Genomic DNA, 8,738 nt, shown 5'->3' with positions numbered 1-8,738 from the left:
AAACTAATAGATAAAGCTATCATTGACTGCTCTGTAAGACGTTTGACGTCGTTTAGACCCTGTAATCTGCGATTTAATGTTATCAGATTTAATTTTGAATTTTCTGATTTTTGCTATATTTGGTTTTGTTGATTAGATCATGGTGGGTATGATATGTTAAGATCATATTATGTGTTTTAACATGTTCTTATGTGTTAATTGAGCATGGTGGATGGTTATGGCTTATGACCTTAGGTTAATGGTTTTGTTTTTTTAAATACGGCTTGCATGTCGTTTGATCTTGTAATTATTAAATCTCGAATATAACTCGAGTTCTTATTGTAAGTACATTAGATTAGTTTTTATTTTTCATTCGTGTAATGTACATGAAGACATGAATATTTGAAGATCAAAGAAGTGTAATCTCACATGGAGGCCATCTAAGGAAACAATACAAGAAAGAAGACATGTAATAGTTAGCCTGTATTTATTTTTCACCTTAGATTGACCTAGATCTTTGTCATTAGCTTGATGAAGATCACATAGGATAAAGCCATAACCAACCACATTTATTTATTGCACTTTACATATATATGAGCATATGATGAATGTATATGTAGAGTAGTTTATAAAGATGCATGCTTAATTAGATTAAGGATGTATGTATTAGATACGACACCCATGCCATGCTTTCTAAATAAGATAAAATATGTAATGACTCAAGATTTTAAAATGAACAAACGATTATGAGATTCTCGTGTTTATGAAACACGGAATAAAATACAAATTTTCTTTATTTCTGACATGGGGCGATTTTATCAAAAGCGAGTTCATTGAACTTGTAAGGTTGTGGGTTTTAAGCGAGACTGTTGTGACTCCCTCACTACCTGGAAATCAAACCATTGACGAATATTGATTTGAAGTATTTTATTCAAGGAAAAATTGGGGATCTCTTTATGATGGGATCATGATCGTTTTAAAATTAACAAAACCCTAAAGTTAATATTAAGTTGATCAGATGTCTTCCAATAAGTCCAATGCCTTAACCCCTAGATCGACCAGGAGTGGGTTCGCCAAAGCAAAGTACTCCTATCCATTGTGGGAGATGTGTTGAAGTATATTGATACTTTTGACTATTGGGTTTGACTTAACTAAGTTATCACAATAGGATTGTGAACTTAGAGGCATAGAGTTTGGCGAGATTTATTAGATAAATATGAACAAATGTTGTTCCACCAAGCTATCCAAGAGTTATATAGTTGATACAATTGACAAATATTGTCTACCTAAATAATCATGTTTTAGGAGAAAAGGAAAAGCTTACCTAACGCGTGGTGAAATATGGATCTTGGCTCACTAGAAAGGATATAGAAGATATTTTTTTCGAATTAATAGTTAGGGCTATTGATTTGATAAAAATAGTGGGAGATATATATATTGTGAATATATATATATATATATATATATATATGAAAATCACTTGAAAATAATTTAATCTGTAGACTAAGTCATTTTATGCACTTTAATATTGTAGATATCAAATGACAAATAACACAAATAACTTCTTTATGTAATAATCCCTGAGAAGGACAAGCTGACATGAAATAATTTCCTCAATTGACACGGAAACTTGAGGATTCTCCTCAGGTTCAAGGATGTCACTCAAACCCCTCCCTTATTTCTTCAAGCTGAGAATGAAACATGTGCTGAACAAAATGCTTACCCTAAGGAAATTGATTATGCAACTGATGTTTCATGTCTCATGCTTGTAATTATGAGTGCTGAGCTTTAGAAACAACAAGAGCATAATGATGCTTATAATATGATTGAGCACCTTCAAAGGATGTTTGAAGGATAGGCTCGTCAGAAAGATTTGACAATAAAAATGGCACCATACTTTGCATTAATGGGAGAATGATAACCGGTTGGACCACATGTTCTAAAGATGATAGGTGTATGTACCTTGATATTTTGGGTTTCAAGAATAGTCTAGAGAATCAGCTTGATTTGATCAAACAATCTTTGACCAACTTATATTCTTAGTTTGTTAAGAACAAAAGGAATGAGATAGACAGAACACTCACTGAGTTGTTAAGCATGTTTAGAACTGCTGAAAATAACACAGTAAAGGCATGAATTACGTCCATATTGATGATGTACACATGGAATGTAAATAGGAAAGGAAAGTGGACAGGCAAGGTGAAGATTTGATCTTATTCGGTGCCAAAACAAAGTCCAATCCCAGAGGGCTTTTGAAGCCTAATAGTGGTGTAGCTAAAGGAGATGATTGTCATTTCTGTGAAAATAACTGGATGAATGGAAGTTAAATTGTCGAGCTTATTTGGAAGATCTAAAGAAGAAGACTAGCAATGGTCAAGCTTCAGGTATAGGGTTAGAATTGGAGCAAAAGTTGTTGCTCTAGTTGAAGGAACTCGATACCTAATGTTGCCCATAAGGCGAGATTGAGAACTTGATAAATTGTTATTACGTGTCTGCCTTTAGCGGATACATTAAGTCAAATTCTTGTCAGGACAAGAAAGGTTTTCATTTTAATTAAATAAACAATAGTTGTTTATTCTATTTCAATTATAAGACATATAATGTTGCACAATTAGTTAACAATTTATATGTTCTAAGTTGACTCAAATCAAACATTACCTCTAGCATTGTCGTTAAGCCATATTAATGAGAAACGCATTTCTGAGTTACATATAGATGAATACTTGGATAAGTTTGATTTTGAATCATACGGAAGATGCGAACTTTGTCTCATTGGCAAAATGACTAAAGCTTCTTTTACCTGATCAGGTGAAAGGGCAACTGAATGATTATGACTTATACATAATGATGTATGTGGTCGAATGCGTATGATGGCAAGGGGGCTTATACTACTTCATAAAATTTACTGATGATTTCAGTAGATATGGATATATGGTTCTTATGAAGAACAAATCCGATTCTTTTGAAATGTTCAAAGAATATAAGGCCGAAGTAGAAAAGAAAACAAGGGAAAAGTTTAAAAGTTTTACGATCAGATCATGGAGGAGAATACTTAAACCTCAATTTCAAGAGTTTCTTGAAGGAGTGTGATAGTGTATCATAACTTACTCTTTCTGGAACACCTCAATGGAATAGAGATTCTTAGAGGAGAAATCGTACCTTGTTGGACATAGTGTAATCGATGATGAGTCAAGCGGATCTTCCATTCAGTTTCTAGGGTTATGATCTAGAAACGGCTGCATATACACTTAACCAAGTTCCGACTAAAGCGGTTCAAAATACTCCATATGAGATATAGAGTGAAAAATGTCAAAGCATGTCATTTATGAAAATTTAGGGACGTGAAGCGTTAGTAAAACGTTTAGCCTCTGACAAGCTTGGACCAAAATTAGATAGATGCTATTTTGTGGGATACCCAAGTGAGACTAGGGTATAGTTTTTATAATCCTTTCGGGAACAAAGTGTTTGTTGCTCGGGCCGCTGTATTTCTTAGAGGAGAACTACTTTCTAAGAAAATCAGTGGGAGGATAATACATCTCGATGAAGATCGAGAACCATATGATAATATTGAACCAGAGTTGGAATAAGATCAGGATGTACATCAAAATGTTGAAAGTAATCATGTCCAAGAAACACAGGTTATTCGTAGATCTAATAGGATTCACCATGAGCCCGGGAGAAATTATGAATTTCTTTTGACTCAAGATGGTGATATGATGCTTACGGATAATGATAAGCCTCTCACCTACCAAGATGCTATGAACAGTTCAGACTCCAAGAGATGGCTTGAGGCCATGAAATCCGAGATGGAATCCATGTATCAAAATAAAGTATTGACTTTAGTTGATCCACTCGAACGGGTAAAACCTATAGGGTGCAAGTGGGTTTTCAAGAAGAAAACTGACATGGATGGTAAAGTACAGACCTATAAGACGCGACTAGTGGCAAAAGTTTCAAACTAATTCATGGTATAGACTATGATGAGACTTTTTCACCGGTTACTATGGTCAAGTCTATCAGGATTTTTTTTAGCAATAGTTGTTTACTTTGACTATGAGATTTGGCAAATGGATGTTAAACTGCTTTTTGATATGGGAGCCTTGAAGAGCATGTATATATGATACAACCTGAGGGTTTTGTCGATCCAAAGTTTTCTAAGACAGTTTGTAAGTTGCTTCCATCTATTTATAGATTGAAGCAAGCCTCAAGGAGAATGAATATTCATTTTAATGAAACGGTTACAAAGTTTGGCTTTATTCAAAATGAAGATGAACCATGTGTTTGCAAGAAGGTTAGTGGGAGCCATGTGACATTCCAAGTATTATATGTAGATGACATATAACAGATAAGGAATGCCATACCTTCTCTACAGGTTGTTAAGACTTGGTTGAGAAATAGTTTCTCGATGAAAGACTTAGGCGATGCTACCTATATATTAGGGATCAAGATCTATAGAGATAGATTGAAAAGATTAATCGACCTAGTCAGAGTACATACATTGATAAAATATTGCATCATTTTAGGATGCAGGAGATAAAGAAAGGATATGTTTCGATGTCTCATGGGATAGTGATCTCAAAAGATAATTGCCCCCTAAATCGTTAGATGATAAGGGCTGTTTGAGAAAGCTCCATCTGCTTTAGCAATTGGATCTATAATGTGTACAATGATATGTATTTATCCTGATGTTTCGTATGCTTTGAGCATGAAGATCAGATACCACTCTAATCCAGATGAGGGTCACTTGATAGTTTTCAAGAATATTCTTAAGTACTTAAAGAGGACTAAAGATTTATTTTTGGTGTATGGAGAAGATAGGGAACTGATTGTAAAGGGTTACACTGATACTAGTTTCTGAACCTAATTTTTGGACAGACAAGGATGATTATGAATTTATGTCAGTTTTGTGTTTTGTCTAAATATAATTGATGTTAGCTTGAATAGTTCACAGCAAGAACATTGATGATTCTATGGAAGCCGAATATATTGATATTTTTTTGAAATAGCCATGAAGACTGTTTAGGCATGTCCTTAGGCAATATCGCCTTATTAATGAGATTAATGATTAAGGAGATATAAATGTAAAGTGCATAGTAATGATATTGTTGCAGACCCACTGACTAAGGCTTTATCGCAGCAGAAGTACGATGGTCATACTAGTTCCATGAGTATTAGATACATGGGTGATTGGCTCTAGTGCAAGCGGGAGATTGTTAGTGTTTGTGCCCTAGAGACAACACTATGATGTTTTAGTTTAAGATATTAGGATTATTAATGTTTATGTTCTATCGATTATTCTATTTATAATTTATTAATTCTTAATTTACTGCGATATAAATGTTAGATTAATAAATGTCCTTGGAATATGATATGTAATTCTATATCTCTAAGTACGTGACTTAGAAATGAGATTATGAGAATAGTATCAATATTCCTAAAGGTCCCTAGTCGAGTACTATTATTAAGGGATAATAATAATGCATTAAGACTGGTGTCTTTGTTGACTGATGATCACATCTCATTGATCATAGGTATAGTGATACTAAAGTCAAAAACACAGGCAGATGTATATGTACATTGTGCTGGACAGACCCAATGTGAGATTCTACATGTCTGTTGTGTCATAAGTAATTCTCACAGTGACAATGATGTAATGGTCCTTAGACCTGAAGTCATTATATTTCTATACGAGAATTAATATACATTGATTCCATTAAAAGTTATCCTTGACCGGGTAATGATAAAAGTGGACATTGGGTATATTATGAATCATATGAGAAATATGAATGATCTAGATGGGATTTAACCCTCCTATTTTAGGAGTGATATTATTGGCCTCTTGTGTGAGCTAGACTATGAAATGCGTGGCCACGCTCAAATGTTGATTTGATATGATAGTCTACTCATTGATCAAAGAAACTTGGATTAAACTATGATGAGGATGACACATTACATGTCTCTAGTTTAATCTATAATATTTGGTTAAAGAGATTATATTACATTGTACATTATTCACAAAAGGTTCAATCGATCACCGATTCAATAATTATTACTTGGGTAGCAATGATGTATTACTAGATGCCGCTCATTGTTTACGATTTTAAATTAGATTTAAAATTTGTTGCCAACGTAATAATAACCTATAGGGTCACACAGTAAGAATGCTTGAAAGATTATTTAATTTAAATTGGATTTAAATTATATTAAAGTAATTTGAATTATTTATAATATTAATTCAGTATGACTTAATTAATTAGATAAATATTGATATTCGAATTTACTAATATTAATTATGAAATTTATTTGTTAAATAATTATGTGAGACTTAATTATAATACAAATAGGATTTTTGAATTAATAATAACTCCTAATTAATTAAGAGTTATAATTCGTTTTTCTACTTTATATATAATATCTCTTGTGTGGCTGATTTTTGTATGAAAAAGACTTTTAATAAAACCCTAGCCACCAAGAGAGAACATGGAGAGAGAAAGAAGAAACGAGTTTGTGCTTGTACACATCCAATCCTTGAGTTCAAGCATTTGTGTGGATACCGATAGAGCGTAGATCGCGAGAGCGAGATGCGTGGTGATTGAACAAGCTTTGGATCTCCATTAGTCAACCAATTGGTAAAGCTTCTTAAGGTAAACAATCTGATCTACGAATTAAATACATATTTTTCGCATGGATCTTACGGCGGGTTTCGAAAATTATGATTTTTTTTATATTTTAATTACTGTTTCCGTTGCGTTTATGTGCTCGAAACCCTTCATTTATCTTGTTTAAATTTGTCAAAAGTTGACTTTTCTTTGACTTCTATTTTAGAGTCTTTCATCTCTTCGGAATCAGACACAACAGTTTTTGCAACAAATTTAACAGGATTTACCTTTGGCTTTACAGTCTGTTTGATAGCTGTTGGCTTAATTGGCAAAGTCCCTTTCTCACTTTTACCATCTTTATAACCTAACCCCTCTTTCCAGTTTCCACTACTTAGAATATTCTGAGTTGTTTTTCCTGAGTTAGTCCAAGTCCTGATGATTTCTCTTTCCTTTTCTAATTCAGTTTTTAGATAATCATTCTGTTTAAGCAATTCATCCTTAACATACACAACATTATCTCTCTCTGTCTGAATAGTGTTCATCTTGACTAACTCTTCTTCAAGATAGCTATTTCTGTATTTGTACTTTAGATTATCAGATTTTAATCTTTCATTCTCTAAAGTCTGATCTCTATAGCTAATATAAATGTTTTTCAGAAATAATCTCAACTCAGTAATATCTTCTGTATCAAAAGCAAGAGTTGATAGAGGTACCTTTAGTTCAGCAGCATCAGAACTGTTATTAGCATTTGCCATTAAGGCATAGTTCACCTCTTCTTCAGATTCTGAAGTGTCAGCCCAGTTTTTCTTCTTTGTGATAAGTTCCTGGCCTTTATCACCTTTTCCTTTCTTGCAATCAGGAGAGATGTGGCCTCTTTCACCACAATTATAGCATTTGACATTTGAGTTGTCTCCTCTGTCAGACTTTCCTCCTTTGCCTTCAGTCTTTCTGAACCCTTTCTTGTCAGAACTTCCACCTTTCCTGGAAAACTTTTTACCCTTTCTGAATTTCTTGTAGGCTATCTTTGTGATACCCTTCACCATAAGAGCACACAGTTGCATCATCTCTGCATCAACATCCACTTCAGATAAATTTTTAGGTTTTGAATCATCATCATCAGAATCTGATGACTCTGAATCAGACTGTATGATGAGAGCCTTTCCTTTTGCCTTCCTAAAGACAATTGGCTTTTCTTCAGTCTTTAAAGCAACTCTCTTAGACTTCCCTCCACGCCTCTTATTTCTTTGCTCCATCTCAAGTTCATGAGTCTTGAGCATCCCATAGATTTCATCAAGAGACATATCAACAAGTTCATAGTTGTCTCTTATTGTAGTAGCTTTCAAATCCTACTTTTCAGGAAGAGCTAGTAGGAACTTCAGATTTGAATCTTCTGGATCATTCAACAGCTTTGTGAATCTGTCATATGTATCAGTTAGTGACTCATCAGATTTTGAGTCAAAGTGCTCATACTCCTGTGTGAGTATTGTCTTCCTGTTCTTTTTTATGGCATTGGTTCCTTGACATCTCACTTCCAATGCATCCTAGATTTCTTTTGCAGTCTTGCATCCAATCACCCTGTTTGACATGACATTGTCAAGTGCACTATGAAGCAAGTGTCTTACTTTTGCATCCTTGCCTAGTGAAGAGATGTCTTCAGTGGTGAGTTCTCTATTTTCTTTGGGAATCATCTTTTGTGGCTCATTCCCAACTGTAACAGAAAGCTTTGTGGGCTTGTGTGCACCATCATAAATTCTGTCTAAATATTCTGAATCTGTAGCTTCCAAAAACATGGCCATCTTTACACTCCATACAGGGTACTCAGATACCCTGAGCATATGAACCCTGATGGTTTCATATCTACTGGTATTTTGAATGGGTTGAACCTTTGCAGGTTCTTGAGAGTCTGGTATTTTTGCTTGATTAGATATGATTGATTGTTTGTTTGGATCTTAACTATTTGTAAGCTTAACCGATTGGCTCTAATACCAATTGTTAGGCCTCAATGATACTATAGAAGGGAGTTGAATATAGTATCTATAATCAATTCGATTATAAACACAAGTATGTAATAGAAAACAAGTTTATTCAATATATCAAACTCTGTTACAGTAGGTTTAATCTACTCTCTCAGTGATGTATGATATCACTAAGAGCTGTTAG

Source organism: Apium graveolens, chromosome 7 (genome assembly GCF_009905375.1).
Source record: "Apium graveolens cultivar Ventura chromosome 7, ASM990537v1, whole genome shotgun sequence".
NCBI lineage: Eukaryota > Viridiplantae > Streptophyta > Magnoliopsida > Apiales > Apiaceae > Apium > Apium graveolens.
Note: the sequence above shows the minus strand (reverse complement) of the source record.